The sequence below is a fragment of the Suricata suricatta genome, chromosome 9 (assembly GCF_006229205.1).
Source record: "Suricata suricatta isolate VVHF042 chromosome 9, meerkat_22Aug2017_6uvM2_HiC, whole genome shotgun sequence".
NCBI lineage: Eukaryota > Metazoa > Chordata > Mammalia > Carnivora > Herpestidae > Suricata > Suricata suricatta.
In genome coordinates this window covers 18746559-18761339 of record NC_043708.1, presented here as the reverse complement: position 1 = coordinate 18761339, position 14781 = coordinate 18746559, and positions in this window count along the sequence as shown.

Here is a 14781-nt window from a genome sequence, read left to right as displayed (position 1 = left end):
ACCACTGTCAAAATAAATGATGATTAAGCAAAAACTAAATAGGATATTGACATGTTGATTCATATGAGGTATCAGAATTGCTGATTATAAGAGGATAAGTGAGTCAGAAAGAAAGTCAGTTGTTAAGTGGGTAAAAAAAATAAGAGAGTGACTCATTGGAGATTATAAGCATTATAATACATGAGAAAAACTAAACACACTTCACACTAAAGATATTTTTCATGCATTCATGGGTGGCAAGCATTGAAGTTTACTTTTATTGACACATAAAAAAGTTATTGTAGACTGTTATGACACATTATTTCTTGCTGCCTTTTGTTTCTTAATGACTTCCCTAAGACAATGTTCTATAAATTGCTACTAGCATAAAACACATTTTCAGCAATAGATAAAAGCACATTATTGGTTGCAAGAAGCAGATATTTCAACCCCTGCTTTGGGCAGAATACATTGAATTTTATGCCTTCTATTGTGATTTGAGTAATGCTATCCCTGTTGTTTCTCATGGGGGACTAAGATAATATCTTAATTCCTCAGACATCAATATTCGTTTAAAGAGTGAGACATTTGCAGAACTCACTAACAAGGTCCAGTTTATTTTTATAATAAAACAGCAATATCAAAAACTCAAAGCTTAGAGGCACCTGAGTGGCTCAGTCAGTTAAGGGTCCGATTTCAGCTTAGGTCATGATCTCTCATTTCATGGGTTCGAGGCCTGCATCAAGCTCTGTGCTGACAGCTCAGAGCCTTGAGCCTGCTTTGGATTCTGTGTCTCCCTCCCTCTCTCTGCCCCTCCCCCACTCATGTTCTGTCTGTCTCTGTCTCAAAAATGAATAAATGTTAAAAAAAATTAAAAGAATAACTCAAAGCTTAAAGGATTTTCAAACTTTACCGTAACATAAATCAACAACCTGTTCTCTTTAGAATCAAAATTAAAAAAAGAGGGAGATTTTATTTTTCACATCAGTTATTTTGCAATAGGCTTAAGGCCTAAATCTTCTATATGAAAAATAACATGATAAAGTAAAATAACATTTTATTTAAACATTTCACTATAAAAAGTTATATTTTATTAATTAAAAATCTATTAATAAATAATGCTAAGTGCTAGCTATTAAGCTAATTTCTAGGGCTCTAAAGAGAAATAATTCAACATTATAGAACTCAAAGTCAGTCTTCAAAGGAATCAGACAGTACACCTCATGTAAGAAGAGCTATAGGTAAGGTTGGAGTGCTCAGGAGGGTATGGAGAATGGGTGGAGTGGGGTCAGAGAAGACTTCCCAGGGCAGTCAACGTCTAAACTGCTTGAATAGAAGTTATTCCTATGGTGTTACACAGAGTCATAACTACAAAGGCTCAGAGCTGAGAGAGAACCTGGTAGAGTCTGGGAGCTTCAAATACTTCTGTCTACTTTGAATGTGGACATGTGGGAGAGGGGACAGGTGAAGGCCTGTCGTGGCACATCGTGGACCATATTAAAGAGATCAGATTTATTCTAAAAGCTATAGGAAGCTAACAAAGAAAGGCTTTAATGTGGGAAAAGGACATGTTCTGAGTTGTGATGTTACCCACGCTGGCAACAATTTGAAGAGATATTGGTCAGGCGGGGGCATGACAGATGTTACATTACTTGTGAAACAAATAAGCACCCTAGTTGAAAAAAGAAGTATAAAATATCAATAGTGGTAGAATTTTTCTATCTAGTATAAATCACCTTCCCAAACCTTCCTAATAAATTTGAATAATTTACAGATAATTAAATTAATATCAAATAGATATAGTGTGGAAGACTAAGATCAATCATACATGTATTTATAAAGATATATTCTTTTTAGGTCAAGAGTAGAATATCATTTTGTCCAAAAGCTACTACTAGAAGAAAGCAAAGCTAACATTCATTAGTCCACAACTACCAAGCAACTCTATGATTAATTCCGAAGACTTTGCCTTCTTTAATTCTGACCCAAAAACCAATGAGTAGTGGCTCTTATTCGTCTTATAATGATGAAGAAACTGAAATATATAGAGGTGTGTGACTTTCCGGCTTCGTAGCAGATCTTGGAATGAAAACCACATTTGACTTTAAGGACTGTGGTCTTAATCTCTCTGAACTATGCTCCTTCTCCTAATTCACGTATTTGGAATTCTCTCTACACTGCTATGGTGAATTCCATCCCAAAGCTGAAAGCACTAACAGCAGTTAAGGCTTCTGTCAACCAAATGCTTTGATTCAGGCTTGTGTAAGATTTTAGGTAATAGGTACAGACTTAGCTGCAGGTGCCATGCCTGCGCATTTGCAGCTTAAAGACCAAGGAGGGCTGATGAGCAGCAAGGTGGCAACCACTGCTGCAAGGAGGCAGGGAAGAGGGGGCAGACTGCTGTAAGGAGAGAGTAGAGGACTGAAGCATGAAAACCATCAATATTAATGCTGGTCACAATGTGAGCTCAGTGCCAGGGAGTCTGGTGAAGGAAGCACCCATGAGAGGCTAATAGCCACATCCGATCATCAAAGGGCAGATGTTAAATGTGATTCAGATGAAAAGTGAGAGGAAGTGCTGACAAGGGCACAGCTGAAGAAATAGGCAGACACACATGGTGGAAATTGACAGACACAACTGTCATCTTGGGGAAGAGCAAAGCACTGAGTGGGGGATGGAATGCCTCAAAATCCACCATCTTCGCTTTTAGCCCAAGCTAGGGGTGAGCAAAAGAAAATAGCAAGCATTTAAACATGTTCACTAGTGCCAATAATCAATAAAAAAATCAAAGTGAGTGGTCTCTCCCAAAGGAAATATTATGATGTTATGAGAAGTGGAAGTTTCAGGGTGCCTGGGTGGCTCAGTCAGTTAAGCAACCAACTTTGGCTCAGGTCACCTACAGTTCGTGGATTCGCGCCCCGCATCAGACTCTGTGCTGACAGCCCAGAGCCTGGAGCCTGCTTTAGATTTTGTGTCTCCCTCTCTCTCTGACCCGCCCTCACCAGTGCTCTGTTTCTCTCTGTCTCAATAATAAATAAAAGACCATTAAAAAATAAAAAAAAGAGAAGTGGAAGTTTCTCTGAAAATATCTTTACTAAATGAAGACTAGAGTGAACAACAGAAATGCTCAGTATTCATTCTTTATGTCTTCTGCCTGCTTTCATTTATCTACAGATCTGCTTGTCAAGGGTGCCTGTCCCCATGCGCTTTGAGCATTTGTGTTTTGTTGCTAAGGAAGGTTTACGAGGCTATCAGGAATTTCTCATGGATGAGGGCCAAAGCAGGAATTGTTAATCTGTGAATTGTAGAACTCTTTCTGCAGTGCTTCAACCAGTTTACCTCTTAACACAGAAGATCCCCACTTCAGAGAATGCAAAAACAGTACATAATAGTGTGCCTGAAAGCAGAAATGTGTACGTAACTGTGACCTTCTCCATCACCTCCAGTAGACTGAAGAATCTTCCAGCGCAGCTAGCATCACTCTCAGTAATGTTGCTGTAACTAGTGCAAATCGTACTCCAGGCAAAGAAACACATTAGATACAAATATTTAATGTGTATCTGTAGCAGCTAGTGAATACCGACCGGAGGCCAGGCATGTTAGAAGCAAAAGGGAAACGACCATCTCAGTATTCACAACCTAACAGCCACAACTTAAATTGCCATCCATATTCGAGGAAGCTGTACCAAGACGAAGGATACAATGTGAGGAAAGCACAGCTTAGAGTGGTGGTTTGCATTGGAATGCCTGCACTTACTGTGCACAGCTAGATATCTATCACCTTTATTTGAATTAAATAAGAGAGGATCCTTGTGGGACAGAAAAGTGAAGAACTGAACAAACATAAGAAGGTAGCATACAGAAGGTAAAAGGGTACATTAATTAGAGTAGTGAAGGCACAGATCTGGGTCTTCACACAATATATAAGAATAAACAAGAAAAGAAATACAGAGGCATGAAGAGCAAGGCTTCACTAGCTTTAAAGCTTCAGTCTGTCTTGTCAACATCTGTTCCCTAGAAATCTCCCTAGAGCTTCTGATTAAGTCAGATCAATTACCTTACGTTCAGATGGGATGCATGTCCCCACCCGGAACAGTGACTGGAATATTGTAAGAAATCAACAAATGTCTGTTGAATTAAGAAGGAATAGCATCTAAAAACAGGTCTTTCTATTCCATACTTAAATCTTTGTTCCTATTTTCACCTTTTAGACTGTCCTCTTTGAACTGTATATAAATGATGCAATATTCTTCTTATAATTTTCACTTCTTTGTAGAATGTTTTGGCAATTTTAGCCCCAAATGATATATTTTATAGAATTATGTTTTTTAGGTTCTATTAATGTGACAAGTTACATACTGTATTATGACATTTTATAGAGTTATTTTGTGGTACATATAGTTTTCTATATATGTATATGTGTGTGTTGCTTTATTTATGTAATTTATTTTATTTTATTTTTATTTTTCATTATAATACTTTAATTTTCATGTTTAAAATTTTTTTTGTGAGAGAGAAAATGAGCAGGGTAGGGGTAGAGAGAAAGAGGGAGAGCGAGAATCCTAATCAGGCTCTGCACTGTGAGTGCAGAACCATGAGATCATAACCTAAGCTGAGATCAAGAGTCTAATACTTGATTGGACTGAACCAGCCAGGGACCCTTATTTGTTTACTTTTTAATTTAAATTCAAGTTAGTTAACATATAATGTAGTATTGGTTTCAGGAGTAGAATTTAGCGTTCATCATTTACATGTAACACCCAGTGCTCAACCCAACACATGCCCTTCTTAATGCCCCTCACCCATTTAGCCCGTCCCCCCACCCTGGGTGCATTTCTACATTTTGCCATTTTAAGTTTCTGGAGAGTCAGGAGCTCATTGGCATACACTTTTACATCTTTTTAGTGCCCTGCATAACATAATATCATGATATGGATTCAATAGTTATTGGAAGGATTATTCAACAATCACTGAAGGAATTGGGAAACTATAGGAAAAAAGCTGAAGAAAACCAGATTCTCATTCTACTTCAAGAAAAGAGAAAAATGATTACTGAGTAACTTTTCCTTTAAGTTAGATTAGAACAGGAGAGGGTGATGATAAGGTAACTACAGATTTGCTCTGCAAAAAAAGAACTTTTTTCCAAAATTAGCACTATAGTCAATTAGGTAAGTTAAACAATAACACAAAGGTTTTATGCATTATTTTCACTTGAAGGTTAAGAATCTGTAAAAGAATAATGAAACAATCTTGGAACTTGTTCTTTTGTTTATTACTTGAAATGCCCATTTCATCAGATAAAATACATACATTAAATCAGTACCACCAAAGTGAGCTTAAAAGATTATTGCTTATAAATGAGCAAAGAGATAGAAAAAGTGAAAAGAGAACAACAGTGTCTCAACAACATTTTAAAAGTCAGAAAGGAATGTATTCAGTGGAACAGTGAGAGCTGGAACATAAATGCTTTCTGACATGTATGATTAAAAGAAACAAGGTGAATCTCCTTGTGGGGGGCATAGGAGAGTTGGGTTAGAAACCACCGAAGTCAGAGATAATCTCAGACGATGTAGCTAGTTTTAAACCCTTTGGAACAGTTTTTCTTCTGGTCTCCTCACTGACCCCATACCAGTTTACACCAGTCTGATCTCCAACACCATAGAACACCTGAGCTTTTCTTCCAGAGACATTTGGTCTGCACCTGGAAATACGGGGCTGGTGGAGGAGGCCCAGGCCCATCAGTATGGTGTTACAGCAAACTGAAGAGTATCAGCCGTGATATTGAGTAACCAAGTCAGATGAGCTCTCCAGAACGCATTGTTAGGCCACCAAAAGGCTGGCTCATTGCCTCCTCACACCACAGGACATTCATCAGGCCCCAAACCAAGCCCACAGCAATGTGAGCTCACCGAGAGCTTTTAAATGCTTTGCTTTGAAATATGAATAAAGAATGATGATCACTAGACATTTAAGGAAAGACCCAAGAGTAAAGAAAGTGATGAAAACAATCAAAGAATGCAAAAAGAGAAACTGCTTAAAAATGAGAGATTAACATGTTTATAAAGTAGAAGTCAAGAATAGGAGTGTAACCTGACTCATTTCATCAAGAGTAAAGATTATTGTCTTTTTTTTTTTTTAACTCCACATCTCTAAATTTGCTTTCCCTTGCTATTTGGTTTTCTGAGATAACACTATCATTTCCCAACCAAAACTAAGTAATTTCAGGGTAGTACCTCTTTCCACTATCAGGGTTAGTTCTGATGTATTTAGAGTAAGCTCTTTCATCTGAGCCTTTCAGAGCCTTTATGGAATAGATCACCGTTGCTTATTTCCACAGTTACCTTCATTCAAACTTTATTCTACTCCTCCCCCACCAAACTCATACAATGCCATGTTATCAGTAGGTGTGCACTTCACGCCTATTGCAGCAAGGTAAATGCAAGGTAAATGCAAGGTTTACCTAGTTACCAATCAAGTGTTGATATCTGAGCTTTAAAAATAAGAAGAAGAACATTTTAATTCTATAGGAAGTAGCAGTTTACAATATCTTCAGTAAATGTTCTCAAATATAGACTTTTCTTTCTGCCTAAAGCTTCACCCAACTTCCCTATTTCCTTACCTTCCTCAATGAAATACATACTTAGCTTGAAAAGCACATATGAAATAAATATCTTTTGGCTTTAAAAAGAAATTAAAATCAACAGAGCATGTTATCATAGTCTTAATGCTCTGTCTAGGCTTAAAAATATGTGCTGTAAAGCAGATTATTTTTACATCTAAAATTGAACCTAGTTCATAGTACTGTAGTTTTTCAGGTTTTATACATTTTTGCACATCTAAAGTATCATCTATATGTTAGCACAAAATGGGAAATTATTCAAGATGAAGCTACCTGATATTTGGTAATGGTGCCAGAGTAAGGTGGTTGTTCAAACCCTCCTCCAAATAATAAGAACTGGATTAATTTTGAAAACCAGGTATTGAAAGAAACTGAACAGAATCCAAAAGAGGACAGAAGCCAGAAGAGAGCTTACTTTTGAAGAATTACAAATAGAAGGAAAACTATGAAGGTTAGAATGTTAAAACATATATTCAAATAATGAAATTAAAAATATACACCTGTGAACTGAGAAGTTTATATCTGATAAATTTCAGATTAAGAAAAACTAAACCTGGAGCTGACAGATAGGTCCTATGAGAAATGTTAATAGTAGAGTGTGACACCAGAAGTGACCTTGAATTTCAGAAAGTGGTGATGAGCACTGAAAATAGTAAACATGAAGATAAACATAATGTTTTGTTAATCAGATGTTTACCATTTCTTTTCTTAATTTCCTTTAAAGAGTATTATTTTTTGAAAGCAAAATTTAACATACTGTTGAGAAATTAATAACACGTGTGGCAATAATGACACAGTGTACCCAATAAGGTAGTAAATAGCAATATGTTGCTCTAAAATTTCTACATGGAAGTGAAATTGTTAACCCTGTATAGACTGGAATAAGTTAAAGATACAAAACTTTAATTCCCAGACTTTTGAAATATATATACTTTAATTCCAATCCTTAGAAGTTATGCAAAATCATGTAGCTAGAATGCAAAAATAGGAAATAAATAGAATATGAAAGAAGTACCTGATTAACTGAAAATAAAGCAGGAAAGAAGAGAGAAACAAAAAGAGAAAGAAAATAGAAAACAGAGCAAAATGGCACATCAAACAACTTTTCTATTAAATGTAAACAGACAAACATGTGCTGTGACTTTATTAAATTGCTATTTGTTAATTGGAGCACCAGGTGCCACATGGTGAGACAGAATTCAACAATAGACCATGAGAGAGATAAGTACAGAAGTTGTTACTGATGTGTCCTGGAGAGAGTACACACCGGACCTCCAGGGATCATATGGGAACGTGAAGGCAAAATGTAGACAGAAAGGCAGGGCTTGGGGACTAAGCCTTGATTAGAGTCTGTGGGTGGAATGCTTTGGGGTTTCCAGGCTATGTTTGGATTGGTCATTGATCCATTTAGTTTGTTTATTTTTTATATTTAAATTCAAGTTAGTTAACATACAGTGTAGTCTTGGCTTCAGGAGAGAACCCAGTGATTCATCTCTTGCATATGACACCCACTGCTCCTCTAGAAAAGTGCTCTCCTTAATGTTCATCACCCATTTACCCCATCCCCCCACCCAGTCCCCTCCAGCATCCCTCAGTTTGTTCTCTGTGTTTAAGAGCCTCTCATGGTTTGCCTCCCTCTGTTTTTATCTTATTTTTGCTTGCCTTCCCCTGTTTATCTGTTGAGTTTTTCAAATTCCACATTTCGGTGACATTAAATATCAGTCTTTCTCTGACTGGCTTACTTCCCATAGCAATAATACCCTCTAGTTCCATTCACATTGTTGCAAATGGCAAGATTTCATTCTTTTACTTTGCTGAGTAGTATTTGCTTGTGTGTGTCCATGCATTGGTCAGTTTAATACGAAAGAGTAGAGTTTTGGTCAGCCCCACAGGATCTTATCTAAGGGGCACATAAGGCATTACAAGCATTATGAGGCATACAAGCGCTATGTTGCTCACAGGAGATGTTGAGAAATTATATCAGGAACCTACAAATGTAGGCTGTAATTCTTTAGCTGCTCTCAAGAGTGTGTGCTTGCCTGAGGGGCTGGTGTCAGTCTAATGTTCTGGAAAGCCATCTACACAGATGAATCGGACCTGAGCCAGCAATGGAGTAGCTGAGCAAAACTCTTGGCCACACCCAATCAGAACACAGTGATTTTTAGACTACTTACAAAATCAAGAGCCAACTGTATGCTCTATAAAAGCAACATCCTTTAAATATAAAATCCAAATAGATGGAAAGTAACAGCATGAGAAAACATATGCTATGTAGGCAGTAAGGCAAAGAAAGTTAGAGGGGTCATATTTATATCAGGAAAAAGTAGATTGGAAGATAAGAAGAGTTACTAAAAACAAATGGAAATACTTAGTAGTGACAAAAGTGTCAATAAATCAAGAAAGTATAGGTTAAAATGTATATATGCCTCATAGTAAATTTAGAACTGGAGAGACTTATATAAATACTCCTTTCTCAGTATTTCCTCAAAAGAACTAGCCAAAATAATAACAGTAGTAAGGATGTAAAATAAGTAAATGACACTAATATTCACCTCTGAATCTTCTGACATTTATAAAAGACTACACACCCAACTATAGAGGCTACATGTTAGGAAAAAAAACACTAAATTCAGTTATTTAAGCTCCCTTTATAAGAAGCTAGAAGAATAAAGAGAATATTAAGCATTAAGTAAATGGAAGGATAAAAATAAAGATTAAAAAGTAGAATAAAATAAAACATATCTAAAAATAAATTAAAATGGCAATTCTTTAAAAGATCAACAAGGGCTGCATGTCAATGTTCAACATCATTAGTCATCAGAGAAAGGAACCTTAACCCACAACGATACACCTCCATGCACCCATTAGAATGGCTGAAATGAAAAAGCCCCACAGTACCCAGTGTTAGAGGTAGAACAGTTGAGGGGTGCCTGGGTGGCTCAGTCGGTTAAGTGTCCGACTTCAGCTCAGGTCATGATCTCATGGTTCATGGGTTCGAGCCCCACATCAGGCTCCGTGCTAACAGCTCAGAGCCTGGAGCCTCTCGTCAGATTCTGTGTCTCCCTCTCTCTCTGACCCTCCCCTGCTCATGCTCTCTCTCTCTCTCTTCCCCCCCTGTCTCTCTCTCTCTCTCTCTCTCTCTCTCTCTCTCTCAAATAAATAAAAACAGCAACAACAAAAAAAGAACAGATGGAACCATCATACACTGATGGATATTAAAAATATTACATGTGAAAGATGTCAGACACAAGAGTACATGCTATATGATTCCTTTTCTATGAATGGTTACAAAAAGCAAGCTTTTTATAGGACAGAAAGCTAACTGGTGATTTCTTGGAGATGGTGGTGGTGGGGTCACTGCAGAGACAGGCGTTAACTCCAAAGGAAAATTTGGGAGTGATGGAAATGTTCTGCATTGTGATTGTGATTGTGTTTGTGCATTTGTATGTCCAGCAAACCCACTGAATTCTGCATTTTACATGGTGTAGTTTATTACATGTCACTTACACCTCAATACAGTTCATTTCAAAATTAAGAGGAAGACCAAGAAAAGAAAAAGATTAAATCATTTGTAATGAGATGTTGAGTTAATTGATTCTAGAGGCAATCAGTGCTAGTGACTTATGTGTTGTTCGGGTGGAAGGTGTTTAAGGAAAAGAGAGGAATGGAACCATTATTTATAAAGTGCCAGCTATTGGATCAGGATTTTACCAATTTACTCCATTCTCACAATGGTGTTGGGACATCAGTCTCTTTCCATCTTAGAGATTAACAACTGTTGAGTTACAAATATTGTAAGATCTGACCGAAGAGTACATGTCTGGGTGACTCAGATTTGAAAGATAACGCTTCTTGTTACTTCTTATCTGTGTGCTGCCTGGTGCTCCCATGAACATTTGGTGAAAGTATTAATGAAAGGCCTTTAAAAACCTTGTTTATAAGGGGCACCTGGGTGGCTAGGTCAGTTAAGCATGCAACTCTCGATTTCAGCTCAGACCATGATCTCACTGTTCATGAGTTTGAGCCCTTCATTGGGCTCTCTCTCTTTCTCTCTGTCTCAGAATAAATAAATAAACTTTAAAAACTAAATAAAAGCCTTGTTAATTTTATTAGTAGAAGGCCCAGTACAACACAAATGGATGATAGCTAATTTTAGAACGCAAACACCACACACAGCCCTTTATTTATTTTAACACAATATTAGAATCTGTTGTTGTTGGTAGGATTGTGCTGCTAAATGCTTAACCAGCTCAGCAGAAAGGGAAAAGGAAAAACCTGGATTTGTAACACTAGATGGCTTCCGTGATGTGACTCTCTCCAGCAAGGCCAACTTCAAGGATTTATACAGACACCGAGGGCACCTGGGTGGCTCAGTTCCGTTAAGCCTCCGACTTCGGCTCAGGTCAGATCTCATGTTCGTGGGTTTGAGTCCCGCATCAGGCTCTGTGCTGACAGCTAGCTCAGAGCCTGGAGCCTGCTTCCGGTTCTGTGTCTCCTTCTCTCTCTGCCCCTTCCCCTCTCATGCTCTGTCTCTATCTGTATCAAAAATAAATAAAACATAAAAAAATAATAAAATATACAGACACTGAATTGGGAGGGAGGAAATGCACACATTTGGTTCTCTCCAGTTGGTGCAAACAAGCTCCAAGCCACCCTTGCTTTCAGCCTATTTAATAAACAGGATGGGTTGACATTTGTTAAGTTTATTTTGTTTCACAGCTTTTTTTGTTAATAGCAAATTTCTTTGTCAGGTGTTAAAGTAAGTTGAGTTTCTTGGCACTCATTAATAGAATTGAAACTCATTAGCAGGTTTGTGTTACTTACAAGAGGGAAATTTCCTGATAACAAGTTGAGTTTAGTACATCAACAATACAGATGACTTCAGTTTTCAAAATACACCTCTTTATGCAATGATACTTTTATAAAAATAACATTTCTTTTGGAAAGCCTTCTTTGACCCACTTCCTTCATAGCTCATTTTCTGTCTTTCAGGAAATCCTAATGGCTTCACTTAAAAAAAATTGTTTTTATGTGAGAGAGAGAGAGAGAGAGAGAGAGAGAGAGAGAGAATGAGCTGGGCGGAGGAGGGGCATAGAGAGAGGGAGACACAAAATCCAAAGCAGGTCCATGCTCTGAGCTGTCATCACAGAGCCCGATGCGGGGCACAAACTCATGAACCACAAAATCATGACCTGAGCTGAAGTTGGAGGCTCAACCGACTGAGCCACCCAGGCACCCCTCTCTAATGGCTTTACTTTAATACACATCTCACAATGAATCACCATGTTCACTTCTACCTTCACCTTGACACAAGCCACCTCCTGGGGTATTGCACTAGCTTTCCAACGTGACACCATTCTTGCACTCTTGCCTTGCCATCCTTTCGTGTGAGGAAAGCCACTGACATGCTTGTACCATCTAAACTTCATCTTGATAGTGCTTAGTTCAAGTTCCTCGGATTCTGCGTCACACTGACCGTTGAAGGCAGTCCAAGTGGTGACCTAGAGCAATGCACTGTATGACGGGCACGCTGTCTGCCCTCTGCCTTCATCTCCTGATGTTCGCTCTCACAGTCACCTCTAGTGCCCCTGACACTCTCTGCCTTGGGCAATTTCCTCTTTGGCAAGCCTCTCCCTGCAAGTTTCCACATGGTGCACATCTGCAGTTCCTTCCTGTCTTTGCTCATGTCACCTGCTCAGGCACATCATCCATCTGTTTTCTTTAGAATGGTACACTGCCTCTCTATTCCTACCCTACCCTTGCCCTGGCCCTCCCCATGTGCCCCCCCTGCTTAAATTTCTCCACAGCACTTTAGGCCTTCCCATAACTATAAGACTGACCCATTTACTTTATTAACTCACTGCAGTGTTACCTCAATGAGGGTAGGCATTTTTGTTTGTGTGGAATACCTAGAACAATTATCTTACCAATCATAGGTGCTCAATACTATTTCTTAAAGAAATGCGTGAATTGAAATGTTAGCATTAAGTTCACCATGTAGTTAGGGAAATATCTGATTAAAGTCCTTGTTTTCTTTCATAGTAGAGGATTGCTTTTGGGTTTAAGAAAAAATGTTCCTGAAAATAAATGTTTAATAAAAACAGTTTGGCCAGGAAGAAAAAGATCTGCCCAAACGTTTATTGCTGGAAATGAAGAGAAAAAAGAATTAAAGAATTCTGAGTTACTACGATAGGTTTCTGAAAATGCTACAAATAGTTTATTATTAAGACTCTTCTGTCTGCTTAGATATTTTCTGATGATTTGGAAGTTATTTCATATACACTATATGATCTGATTATTGATGTCATCAAATCTTCTAGTGTAAAATACCATTTTAGAAATAAATATTTCTTTATGAGAATATGACAGGATAAAAAAATCTATTAATTGTTACATCATTAAGACAAGGAGGTGAATTGTTGAAAATGAATATATTCCCCTTTCCAGGTGAAGAATATTTTCACTTTATTGTCTATAGACAGTTATATAAAACAACTTCAAAGAGGACTTATCAATACCATGGATTTGTACAAGCCCAGATACCTTCACTCACATACATAGTATTCACGAAAAATGTCACTCCTTGGGGAACAACCTCATATACAGTGGGAATGGGGGTCCTAGAGGGCCTTCTCGCTGAGTGGAGTCCTGATGGAAACAGGTTCCTGTAGAATGAGCAACAGACAGCCCTTGGTGAGTAGGGCTGAGTGAATAGTCGTATAGTAGTGTATCTGTCGGGGTTCATCCAGAGAACTAGTAGGAGGTATGCACTGAGAGATGTACTGGGAAGGTATTGGCTGTGTGACTGTGGGGTCTGGTCAGGCAAGTCTTAAACCTTGAAGGCAAGCTGAATGGGAGGGATACTGGAATTTCTCCTTTTCCTGGAAAACCTCATTTCTGTCCTTAAAGCCTTTCCACTGGTTGAATCATCCCTGCCCAGATTATCTAGCATAATCTTATTTACTTCAAGTCGACTAATTATGAACATTAATCACATCTAGAAAATACTTTCACAGCAACACCTGCATTATTAAATTGAAATGCATTATTTACTGGTGCCTGTAGCCTAGCCAAGTGGAAAGGTGAAACTATCACAAGTATAGACTGATCTTTCAGGCTCCTTTCTCTTTCTCTCTTTCTTCCCGCCTCTTCTATCCTTTCTTTTGCCCTGGTATTGAGTGTTGCATTTTTTGAATTATATCTTAATTTTCCTAGAAACTTTATTGTCAGCTTCTTGTTAAGCAAGTTGTTAACTTGTTAAAAATTCATTTTATTGCAATTATATCGAGTCCTGCAACAAATTTCATAAAGTCACAGCAATTGTACTTATCAAGACAGGGTTTCCACTCCCCATCTCTCCCTTTCCAATCCAGTTTTGTTACCCACATGTGTACTTCAGAATCATTCATAAAACTGCAAAAAATGATAGTGTATCAGACCGTAGCCTTAGACTCCTAAGATCGAAACTTCAGAATTGATGCCTAGAAGTACGTATTTTTAAAATAAAATTTTCCGTGGAAAATCTATATGTATAGTCATTGCTGAAAAGTGTTTTATATTTTTATTGTTGTCCATCTGTGTTCTCTTCTGAATACAGCAAAATAAATAGCATAATGCCCCCTGATCCCCTGATTTTCCTCACATCCCCATTTGTGGTAAGGGTAAGAATTGCATGCTTTTTTAGAGAAATCTCTTGCTTGGAATTCAACTTGAAAAATAGATGGCTAAACTTTTTTTTAGAAGAGTCCACAGTAAACTGTGAAACATCAGGGAGGACAGAGCCCAGCCTTCTATAAATGCCCAGGGAGGTTGTCTATCTATTTAATTCCTTTTTTTATAAATAGTTTATTGTCAAATTGGTTTCCATATAACACCCAGTGCTTCTCCCCACAAGTGCCCCCCACCATGACCATCACCCCCTCCCTCCCTCCCCCTCCCCCTTCAGCACATGGTTGGTTTTCGGTATTCAGTAGTCTCCATTGATCTGTGTCCCTCACTCTCCCCTGCTCTCTTTCCGCTTTCTCTCCCCATGGTCCCCTGCCAGGTTTCTCCTGTTAGACCTATGAGTGCAAACATATGGTATCTGTCCTTCTCTGCCTGACTTATTTCACTTAGCATGACACCCTCAAGGTCCATCCACTTTGCTACAAATGGCCATATTTCATTCTTCCTCATTGCCATAT